Source organism: Myotis myotis, unplaced genomic scaffold, assembly GCF_014108235.1.
Source record: "Myotis myotis isolate mMyoMyo1 unplaced genomic scaffold, mMyoMyo1.p scaffold_m19_p_14, whole genome shotgun sequence".
NCBI lineage: Eukaryota > Metazoa > Chordata > Mammalia > Chiroptera > Vespertilionidae > Myotis > Myotis myotis.
The window spans coordinates 36,880,216-36,892,897 of NW_023416318.1; the positions used below are offsets into that span (position 1 = coordinate 36,880,216).

Consider the following 12,682-nt stretch of genomic DNA (forward strand, 5'->3'; position numbering starts at 1 on the left):
TTAGAAGATGCCTAAAAGATGTTACATATTTTAAAAGAAATCAGGACGGAGCATGGGTAGTCATTAAGCTCAAACATCTGTTCCACGGCCCATAACCCTGCACATCTTTAGAGGAAAGCACAGTGTTACCTTTGCTGGCAGCACGAGCCTACTGATAAGGAAATATGATTAGGTTTTGTACATTTTTATATAGGGTTGGTTGATAGAGGATTGGGTTTTGTACATTTATATATATAAACTAGAGGCCTGGTGCATGAGATTCATTGAGATTTGTGCTCTGGGGCGGGGCGGGGGAGAGGTTGGAGGGGGCCTCAGCCCAGCCTGCACCCTATCGCAGTCTGGGAGCTGTCAGTTGGACATCCTTAGCGCTGCCCAGAAGCAGGAGAGGCTCCCACCACCGCTGCTGCTGCTGCTGCGCTCGCCAGCCATGAGCCTGATTTCTGGCTGAGCGGCATTCCCCCTGTGGTGAGTGCATGTCATAGCGACCGGTCATTCAGCCATTTGGTTAATTTGCATATTAGCCTTTTATTATATAGGACTAGAGGCTCAGTGCACGAAATTTGTGCACAGGCAGGATCCCTAGGCATGGCCAGCGATCAGGGCCGATTGGAGCCTTCCTGCTGCCAGCCGGGGCCTTCCTCCATTCCATGCTGCCCCCTGGTGGTCAGCATACATCATAGCAAGTGGTTGAACTCTTGGTCCGTTGAACTTCTGAGGGGACAATTTGCATATGAACATTTTATTATATAGAATTTTTTTAATTTAAAAAGTATACTGATAAACTGCTTTCTGGGTTTTCTTTATGTATTTACTTTTTTAAATGATGAGGTCTTATTGAATATTGTGATTCTTTTTTTTTTTTAATTCTTTTATTGCTTAAAGTATTACAAAGGGTATTACATATGTGTCCTTTTTCTTTTCCCCGCCCTTGACAATCCCCTGGCCTTCCCTACCCCCCAGTGTCTTATGTCCATTGGTTATGCTTATGTGCATGCATACAAGTCCTTCGGTTGATCTCTTACCCCCCTCCCTCCTGCCCCCCCACCCTCCCTGGCCTTCCCGCTGCAGTTTGACAATCAGTTTGAGGCAGCTCTGCCTCTGTATCTATTATTGTTCATAAGTTTATAATATTGTGATTCTTGATAGAATTATTGCCCATCCCTGGTTTAGGAGGAAAAAGAAACATCTACAAGTTGCTGATTAAGAATGAGCCAAGTCCATGCTGCTTTGCTGACATTAACAGGAAGGGAAAATGGGTTCTGGAGAAGACTGTTTTACTATAAACGACATGGTAATTGGGCACAGAAACACAGAAAAGGAGTTCTTCCGTGCACAGGTGCACTGTGTGATAAACATCTCCCAGGAACTGTGTCCCCATGTACTAGTAGGTTAGGGGAATTCTACACCATAAACCCACTCCTTTCCCTTAAAAGGAAAATGTTTATAGGCACCAAAAGTTGGCCAGGTCTGTGTAAAGAGAAATACCAACCACAGATCAAATTGAAGCACATGTTTCTAGTTGATGTAACTTAAGCTTCTCTTTCAAAGCATTGCAAAAGGTGGGGGGTAGGAGGAGAAGAGATTTATCCAAGGTCGGTTAAGCTAATCCTCAAAATCAAGTAAAACCCCTCAAATTAAAGAGTTAAGGAAAAACAATACTTGGTAGCAGGCATTGGCTAGTGCAAGTCTATGCAATTTCCCCCAAACCAACTCAGAGTGTCATATCTCAGTTTATAGGTTCCAATTGTGAATTTACACACACAGCCTGGGTTATAAACTGGTTCAGACCGAAAGCTCACACATGTACTTTATATCATCCCTTCTAACCCTTAGTATTTGGTTTTTCCATCTTCCTGGAATATGGTGTTAGTTGGGGTTTTTTATTTTGTCAGAGCAACTTTAGGAGGCAGGGAGGGGAGGAGTTGGCGGGTTTCGTGGTTAGACCAGTCTATAACATTGTAAAAATGATTGTTTTTCACAACGCGTGGTATGGTGCCAAATGGAGCAACGAAGAAATCACAAGTATTTCACAGTGTGGAGCCTCTCTTCATGAATCTTTGGATCCCAACGACTTGTTTACTACATCCTCCGAGGAGCTCAGGAATGCAGCTCGGGGTCCAGGCATCGCTGCATTCTTTCTGGAAGGAGGTACACCATGTTCCCCCGTGAAACAGGGTGTTTGACGTTTTCTCTTTCACGTACAACCACGGCTGTACCGCACAGACAGGGGAGACAGAACAGGAGGGACTCAGATGCCAGATAGTTAGGAACATTCTGCAGGGAGTCATTTACCTACCACAAAAACGTCCTCAGAGCACCAGGCCGACTCCTGAGGTGTTCTCCTTCCACCTCCCTGGCTCCTGCTTCCCAAGCAAGATTTCTAGCCCCCTGTCTTCTCACTAGATGCCCATTGCACCTCTTAGTTCCTCTCTGTCTCTCTGTCTCCCTGACTCCTTCCCTCCCGTCACTTTCCAACCATGTACCTGACTCCACTCTAATTTTAATACTCACAAGCCCCTCAGTTTTAAATTACTTTCTTTTTTAAAATGAAATAAAAAGGAAGCCCCATGCAGAGATAAAAAACCATACACATCTGAACAAATTTCAAACTCAGACATTCATCTACGAAAACCAAAAGAAGCTCTTCCTTGAACAAATAACCCGAGTAAGGAGATCGTCTGCAGGGGAACCCAGTAATTTTGTTCCTGAATTCGCCACATGAGACATGCCCAAGGATGAAATGTCTTTGGGGAAACGCCCCGTTGTGTTCTGCACAGAGAGTCATATGGCCGTGTCGGGATAAATGAGAAATAACGCCTTCTCTCTAGATCCGTGAGGAAATATCAAATGTCTCCAAGGCTAAGACATCAAAGCAGAACCCAAGTCCAAAGCAGGGGCTGGGGCAGCGACGGACAGAAGAAGTTTTGAGTTTAGAGTAGATGTCAGCAAACATTTTCTATTAAAGGCCCAGGGTAAATATTTTAGGCTTTGTGGGCCATAAGGCCTGGGCCACAGCTACTCAGCTCTGCGGTTCTGTCCGAAACACAGCCATAGTACATAGCACATGTGCATGGCTGTATCTCAATGAAACTATTCATGGACCCTGAAATTTCCATTTCATACAATTTCCACGTGTTATGACATATTCGTATTCTTTTGATTTTTTTCCTAACCACTTAAACATTTAAAAACCATCCTTAACTCGTGGGTAATACAAAAGCATGAGGTAGAATTCAGTCTGTGAGTCACAATTGGCCAACCGGCTTAGAGGAAACTGTGCGCCAGAAAGAAGCCATCTTCTCATCCTGTCTCTCACAGGTGTTCCTCATGCCCTGCCTCAGGTAAGCCTCATTGCAATCTGTGAGATGCATATTATTAATTTCACATAATGGATGAGGAAGCTGAGGTTCAGAAAAAAATCATTAATTCATTTAACAAATATTTGACTCTATTGCGAGGGGCTGGGCTTGTGTTAGGCCCTAGGGATATGGCAGTGACTAAAGCACAGTTTCTAACTGCACAGAAACGCATGGGACGGACTAGTTCAGTGCAGGTCATTACAACACCAGGTATAGGCCAGAGACACATATAGGAAGCATTTAATTCAGCCTGGGAGCCCAAGGAAAGCATTCTGGAGGAAATGACACCCACATCAGACGAGGAAGAGGTGAGGGGAAAGAAGAGGAAGGAGGAAAAATTATATCAGATCTAAGTAACAGCATGAGCAAAGGTGTAGAGGTTCTATTTACAAAAGTAATGGATAATCACGGCATAAACCAAAGGGGGTGGGGATATAAAACAGAATCATAGAGAAGAAACCAAAACTGTCCATAAGCAACCATCCAGAAACTATCATCATAATTTTTTCGGTATGTATCCTTTCACGATTTTTTCTCTGAATATAATATATATATATATATATATATATATATATATATATATATATATATATATATAAACATTATTTTACAATCTGATTTATAGCTTGCTATTTTGGCTTAGGATATTCTGAACACTTTTCCATTTCTTGAGATAGTATTTTATTTTATTTTTTTAGTGTTACAGAAATACCATATACTACTTATGAAGAACTTGGACTAAGACTGTTAGCAATAAATTTGGGACTTGTTGGGCCCACATCCCCAGGGGTCTGCCCACCAGGGAAAGCACCAAAGCCTATACCCCTGGAGATCCACCAACACAGGACAGTCCCAGGGAAGGCAAGCAGTGAGGCTGGGAGGACATAACCTTTACTGGGTAGGAGAATCTCCTTCAGTCACTTCCTTGTAGCTTATCAGTAGTGAGATATTATTTTAATGGCATAATTTTTCAATGACTAAAGAGGGTTCTACCATACCAATGGTAGCTCCTGTCTTTTTGTTTTGATAATGAATGCTGCCATAACCACTCTTAATGATTAAAAAATAAGATGTAAAGGTAAGAGAGTACAACACATAAAGGAACTTCAAGTTAGTAAGTTTGCATCGCAGAGCATAAGGTATATAAGGGGGGAGAAATGCTACTAAAAAAAGTGAGCAGGACTGTTTTCTCTCATGTTACAGAGGGTAGGCTTTCCCCTGGGAGACTGTGGAGCCAGGGAACAGGTGGAAGCAAAGAAGTGATATGGATCAAATTCACTTTTCATGAAGATCGCTCTGGCTGCAGAGTGGAGAAGGAATTGCAAGAAACAAGTGTAACCCTCTTATTTCACATGAAAAGTGCTGACCCCTCCTAAATAATCTGACTTGCTCTGGTTCACTGAGCAGGCGAGTCATGAGAGCAGTCTGTCAACTCCATGCCCAGTGCCCGCTGTCCCCTGCATCACAGGGCCTTTCCCACACACTCAAGAGTAAGTGGCCAGCACATGTCAAAGTCATAAATACAGCCATGTGCTCATCTTGGGGGAGAACGGTATATAGAAACCAAGATTTAGCCATGGGTTCCATTCATTGCTACAAGGATGGCATTGCTTTTGGGACTTTCAACTAACAAAGCTAGGAAAATGACCACACCACCACACTCCCTTCTCACTGAGTAGTATGATGTGAATAATGATCTGATTTTAGGTTAGGTCCTGAAAATGCCAAATCCTCTGCTAAAGGAGATAAAGAAAAAAAGAATGTTGAGGAGAGAGTCAAGTCATTGGTGATGCCAGTTAAAATCTGTAAACTGGGCAGAATATAGTGGGTTTAATAACTTACCAGGGGGCTTTATAACAGGGGGTAAAGCATGTCATCATTCTTCCGGCGGGATGAGCAGTAGGTGGGGTTCTAGTAGATGACCATAATACTAGGTAGAGGCTCAATTCATTTCTTTTTAGAGCTCAGCACACAACTGTCATGGAAAGAGAGTTAAAAAAAATCTTAGTGGTCACTTCATCAATCTCTATATCTTAAAGGTTAGTGCCCTAAGGCTGTAAAGCTGCACACACATGGGCCTTGGAGTCCCAGCTCTGGAGTCAGACACATCAGGGTTGTGTCCCCTCTCTGCCCGTTACTTGCCGCATGGCTTAGACAAATGCCTTAACTAGGAAACAATGCATGTGAAGGAATTTAGCTCGGTGCTTGGCACATTGAGCATGCCCTAGAAGTGATCTTTATGATTATTATTTCTAATTATAATAACAAACCTTTCTAATTACATATAATAATAAGCACTTATAGGACCCTGCCTTACTACCATTGTTGCTATGTTGTTCTTGCTATTTACTCAAGGTTACAAAAGTGAAATAGTAACTGGACTCAAAAGCTCTTTCCACTGTAACAGTGACTTTCCAACGATATCTCATAGAGTTTTGCGATTTGGGGAAGAGCCTAAAGAAGAAGTGGGGCACACAGAGCTCTAGATTTTCCATCCTGACTTTTGTTTTATGTTAAAGAGAACTCCACAACCAACAATAGTTCTGAAAGCCATTACAGACCATTGATTATTATCATGCCATGACTAAAAATGAAATCAGTAGCAAGCAAAGAATAGGACCATATACCTTGATCTTAAAGAAATGAAAGCAGTTTATGAGAAGTGAAGCAATGGGTGTGAGATAAGTTAAGCAAATCCTGTCTCGCCTTTCTTTTGCATTGATATGAGTTTCCCAGGAAGCTAAGCTTAGAGGGGTAGCTGGAGTCCAAACATAGAATAGATTCACCCGCCCACTTCCACTACCCCTTCTCCACTTATGTTTGGCCAGCTTTCTTGAATCAAGTTCATCACATACATTCCGTGGGGGCCTACATGTGCTGTAGCCCAAGAGGTGGACTGTGGAATCTCTTTGGAATTTGCATCTGGAAAAATTGGGTCTCTGGGAGAGTCCAATGGTTGTTCTTAATGAGCTAGTTAGTTTATTTGTAGATCAAAGTGCTGAAGGTATCCAAATGGAAGAATTAGGTATTGCTATTAGGAACATGCCAAATTTTCTTTCCTTTTTAAAAATGTTTAAATATTTTTTAAAAAATATATTTTTATTGATTTAAGAGAGGAAGAGAGAGATAGAGGTATCAATAATGAGAGAGAATCATTAATTGGCTGCCTTCTGCATGATCTGGCATTGAGCCAGCAACTTGGGCATGTGCTCTGCCTGGGAATCGAACCCTGACCTTCTGGTCCATAGGCCAACACTCAGTCACTGAGCCACGCCAGACAGGCTCTTTCCTTTTTATTTAAATCTTATTTTTCAATTACAATTGGCATTCATTTGTTTTATATTAGTTTCAGGTGTACAGCATAGTGGTTAGATAATTATACATATAATTTATAAAGTGATTCCCCCAATAATTCAAGTACCTGGCACCATACATAGTTATTACAATATTATTGACTCTATTCCCTATGCTGTACTTTACATCCCTGTGACTTAGTTGGTAACTACCAATTTGTACTTTTTAATTTCTTCACCTTTTTAACACAGCCCCACCCCCCTCCCAACTGTCACCCTCAGTTATTGTCTGCATCTATGGGTCTGTTTCTGTTTTTTTGTTTATTTTGTTCTTTAGAAGCCATATATAAGTGAAATCATATGGTATTTGTCTTTCTCCATCTGATTTATTTCACTTAGCATAATACCCTCTAGGTCTACCCGTGCTGTCATAAATGGTAAGATTTCATTCTTTTTTATGATTAGTATTTCATTGTATATATGTACCACCACTTCTTTATCCATGGGAGAGGCACTTTTTGTTCTGAAGGTGGAATTTTGTGTCCCTTTGAGCCTTTAATTTGTCAGGCTTCAATTTAACTCTCACATGAAGATAATTGTAATGTCTGGGCCCAGAGATACAAAATATGAGAAGGAGTTGTGAATGTGTTGGTCAAAGTAAATGAGCAGATGCTTTCAATAATAGGCTCACCTGAAATAAGTGGCCTAATTTTGAAAAACTCCTTGTGAAGTTGAATTTACCTACAGAGTCGTGTTCAGAAACTACCTTTGGTTTATGGGTCACTTATGCTCCTGGCTTTCTTACCCTTTTGTAATATTTGAATCAACTGCTTCTGTATAATCAGTTATTGCACTTAAAATAAAAAAACAAGAAGAGACTTTCTTCATTCTGAAAATTAATTCTGCACCTTAGAAAAGGATTTATGCTTCTGAGTCACAGAAAAGCCAACACCCTGTAACATTTAAAGGCAACACCATACAAAGAAAAAGGAATAAAACCCAGTGAATTAATTTCCCTTTCCGCACAGATCTGAGAGGTGAGATAGCTCTCATTTCTGCCAAGAGGCTTCCGGCTCTGCCAAGTTGAGTCAGCACACTGCAAATTGTCGGAGAGGCTTTTTGGACCACATATGGCAGCCGAAAGAAACTGAACTGGGTCAAGGTAAATTTTGCCAGGTGCCTTCGGATTTTAGGACATAAAGAAAAATTCTTAGCACTCTAACTCCATTCTGTGGTTCTTATAATCGTCTATGGTATGGGGGGGGGGGGGGAGGAGAATAGCTGGGTGACCAGATATCTGAGATGGAATACACCCATTCTTGCCTTTTTTTGAGCTCTGATACTAATGTGATTCATGGGTGTGGCCGCCAAGGAAAGGCACTGCTCAGCTCTCCCTTAGAGAGAGAATCCGTAGTGAGCAGTGCACTTATCTGCCCGTCTGCAGCTTCTGATGCTTTGGGATCCATGGCAACATTCACACCAAGGCTAGGCTCTTCTCAGCAGCTTCTAGCCAATGACCAACCATGGGTGGGGGACTGACTAGAGCAGGCATTCCTGCCCAGTGGAGGAATTTCTAGTCTAGTGGGACTTGGTGCTTTGGGGATCCCCATCAGTCTAGCCAAGACGTTTTTAGGGTTGCCCTGCGGTCTGAAGCTCTACCTACCTAATTCTTCTTCCTTCCTGCTCTCCCTTCACAGAGTTAGACTTGCATCCTGATTGAAGGTCTCCTCTCTGCTTCCTGCTCCTTCTCTCTTTTCTTTTTCTTATCTCCCAACAAATGTCTTGCATTTCTAATTCCATCTTGGTGTCTGCTTCCTAGAGGACCTAAACAGAGGCAATACGGAGGAAGCAGCGCATTTTTTCCCCTTACCACGTTTCTGGCTGCGCCTCCACACACCGCCTTGGCCCTCCAACCAGCCTGTGCTTCCCCCTTAAGCAGCAGCTGTGGCCTTCAGCAGTGTTTGCCCTTGAGTGTCATGTGGTCTTTTGCCATTTACTTTCCCAATGGAAACACCAGGCCGAAGCAGATTGGAAACAGTGAAGTAGCTTTAGCGAATTGAAAGTAAATATGAAAAGCCAAGGAGAGGCTGAGAAGTTCATGCAAAGCTGACCCCAGCTGGAGATTGTGACCAAGTTACCTACCTAGGGGTAAGGAGGAAGATTAAAATATTCTGAAAATTGCTTCCAACAATGTATTCTAAGGGCATGAAATTCATTTAAAAAAATTAAAACACTCCTATGTCCTATTTATTTACAACCACTAAGTGTACAGAATCTGTTCACTTTGGCTTGAAACATACAAGGTGAGTTACCCCAGTCAAATCCTGTCTATCCCATAGAGACCATAGAGATTTCATTCTCAGGTAGCCATAAACACTGAATCAATCTATCTATCTATCTATCTATCTATCTATCTATCTATCTCTGTCCTGCCACCTTTCCAAAGCCTACAAGGACACCCTAAGTACAGGAATTTGTTGGATTAGGGGTGTCATACTATCAGCCCTAAAAAATATTTTGAAGTTTTCTCATCACCTTTGACCTTACCATACTCCATCACCAATAAGGCAGGAATTCCATATTAAGTGATCTGGACTGAGGATTGTGACAAATGTACACACCCCACCTTCCCTGCTTCCTTCCATCAGTGCATGGCCTGAAACAGCTGACAGGGACAGCCTTTCATCTTTCATCTAATCAACTGACTTTTCCCGTGGGAAACAGCCAATGAAGGCCAAACCTACGTACCAACTCTTCCTACGCCCCGGCAACTCACCACATCTGACATTTCACAAAAAATCAGTAAAAGTGACTGCTCTGAGTCACTGAGGACAGCCAGCATGCCTAAAGGAAGCGAACTTCACAAGCAGGAGCACATTAGTGCTTGCTTTGAAAACTCTATGGGTCCCTATAGGCCCGAATGGTATTGGAGCCTGAATCTTCTCCATTTCCAGGATACATTCTATTTGCCGTTCAATTTCCCATAAATATAACTCCGTTCTCTCCATTTTTTTTTTTTTTTTACTGTAACAAACTAACATCACAAATACTCCTAATATTTGGAATGTTCCTTAACATTCTCTTTTCAATGATTGCCAGGAATTTAAAGGAGTGGTTAACTGTAATTTGCTCTGTACCAGTGGCTTTCAATGTGGGTGGCCATGACCTACATATTACATCCCAGCCTGGTATACACACACACACACACACACACACACACACACACACACACAATGATTGTGGAAGGGACATGACAAGTAAATGTAATGTACGACCCAGGATGACATATCTTAGAACAGAAAAAGGGTATCAGGTTGCCACTAAGAAAAGTGAAATAAAGTATGAACTTGAGATAATAGTAATATATCAATATTGGTGTATGAGGGTGAGAAATGTACCACAGTAATGTGAGAGGCTGGCAATGAGGAGGGAGGGGGAGGGGCACACAGGAACTCTGCACCACCATTGTAACTTTTCTGTATATTGGGAAGTATTCCACAATGAAAAACTCATTAAGGTAACAATAACTGCAAAAAGGCGTGGCTGCCTTGCCAGGGGACTGAAGTGACATCAGGCTCTTTCTTGCTAAGTCCCATTTCCCGCCTGCTCCCCCACCCCCCCACCCCCATTGTAAAATGCTGCTGATGACTCAGAGTCCTTTTCCAAAAGCACAGATGGAGTAAAAAGCCACGAGACAATGGAGAGAAAGCATTTGTGATGTGCTCCAGACGGGCAGCTAATGAAAAGTGTGGTTACTAAGGTAAGCCTGGCATCTTCCTGTTCTGTAACAGGGGTCCAGAGGGAGGCAATAAAGCTCTGTGAAATTTAGTCTGAATCCTGAAATGTGTCCAAATCACCAACTGCCAACTAACCTGCCCAAAATCTGACAGGAAATTCAAACCAGCATGTTTTCCTGTTTTAAAGAGAGGTGCTGTTTTGCTGCTTCTTTATTTCTTCTTCTTAAAGCAACCCTGAGTTGGTACTAAAACATCTGAATCATATGGAAGGGATAAAATGGAATAAAAGGACACAAAACCAAACAAACCCCTGGAGCTGAAGGAATTCCTGGCTGTGGTCAGAGTCCGGGCCTGTGCAGTAGGGGTCTAAATGGAGCAAACCTCAAAGCCAAAAGGTCTGGGGGTGAAGCTCCGTAAAATGCAAGTGTGGAAGTGCAAGTGTCCACGAATGGAAGCTGATTCGTTTCCCAAAACTCCGTGGAGGACAGTGTTTCAGAGCTGCTGAAGCTCGTACTTTGCTGACTCAGAACTCAAAAGCAGGAAGAATATGAATGTTTTGGAAACTGTCTCTTCTGTCTGACAGGTCTCTGATCCCCCCTTTTTTGCATTTGTGAAAAGATCCTTTTTTGGCTCCTGGACCTGAATGGAGAAAGATTCTGATCCTTATGTGACCAGAGCCCAGGGAGCAGCCTGTCCAGATTCAGTACCTCTCAAACCTTTTTTCCAGAAGGAAAATTCTCATATGGAAAAAATCTTACTTGGAACCCCAATACATAAACAATTAAAATCAGAGCTGCTCTGGGAGAGGAGGATACAGTCACCTCACTGAATGATTCTATTAATGGATATACTTATTTTGAGTGTATAAAAATGTCATTATTTACAGAAACGTGATTTAAAAATACCTCGACATTTTGCATTTTTTCATGAAAAATTATATTAATATAATAATTTTACTTTATATTTGTATAACTGGTGAACGTTCTTGTCCCCAGAAATCCCAGGGACTAAAGTGTTTCAAAACAGATTTAAAGACAAGAGAAAGAAAAGCCCGAAAATGAATATGAGATTTGGCAGAAATCGGCCAGATGCTCATCCATTCCATTTCTTCCTCCTGGGAACAGAGGAATACCACATATTCCAGCTGCCTTTGCAAATAAATTAGGAGCATGTGACTGAGTTCTGGCCAATAGATTATGGGTGAAAAGAATATGTATTTTTTTTCATCCCAGGGGAAGCTGTAGCCAAACCTTTAATCACCTACCACAATGAATAGGACATGAATCAGTATACGTGAGAATTGCTCCAGAGCTCTACCATAAGATGTGGTGGTTGGTGGCATGGACAAGTTCACAAATTTGGACACCACTTCCAGAATGAAGGAATCAATTTGACTCATAATCCTGAGTTCACCACCTGTGAGTTCTACATGGCTTACACAGACTATCGAGATATCCTGGAAATCATGGAGATGATCTCAGGGATGGTAAGGAACATTACGGGCAGTTACAAGGTTACCTACCATCCTCTTCAAAATAGAACTAACCTCTTCAAAATAGAAGAAAATTCTTACTGATATCTATGTGACAAAAGCTGTTAAATGCCTCCACCTTGGACCACAGCCAGGCTCCTTGATAAACTTGTTGGGGACTTCCTGTAAATGACATGCATCAATCCTACATTCAACTGTGACCATTGCAGAGAATGAGCCCTTGGGCTCCAGGGTCTGACTGAGGCTTTGAGCTGTTTGTCATGAAGAAGGAAATATGTAATGCCTACACCCAGCTGAGTGACTGACTCCATGAGGCAGTGGCAGCTTTTTGAAGAGCAGGCCAAGGCCAAGACAGCTGGAGATGATGAGATCATATTCATAGATGAAGACTTCTGCACTGCCATGAACTATGGACTGCCTCCCCTTCCCTGCCCCCCAGCTGGCTGGGGCATGGGCATCCACCAAGCCATTATGTTTCTCACAGACACCGATAACATCAAAGAAGCACTTCTGTTTCCTGTCATAAAACCCAAAGACAAGAAGGAAAATGTAGCAACCACCAATACACTGGAAAGCACAACAGCTGGCACTTCTGTCTAGAAAATAATAATTACAAGCCACATAGCTCAGGCATCTTAGCATTTCTGCAAAAGATCCAGGACTACAAGGGAATTCTTGTATGCTGCTATCCATTTGACTATCACAGTTCAGTCACCAGAAGAGAGAAAAGGAATTAAGAATTCCTTTTTTAAATTCCTTGTTACTAAATAATCTGTTTTTCTCTAAAACATAAAAGCAACA

General features: G+C 42.0%; 1 pseudogene; it reads left to right on the top strand.

The window, feature by feature from the left end:
• Window positions 1–1,964: 1,964 nt before the first annotated feature.
• Window positions 1,965–12,481, top strand: LOC118669449 (annotated as a pseudogene).
• Window positions 12,482–12,682: the final 201 nt, after the last annotated feature.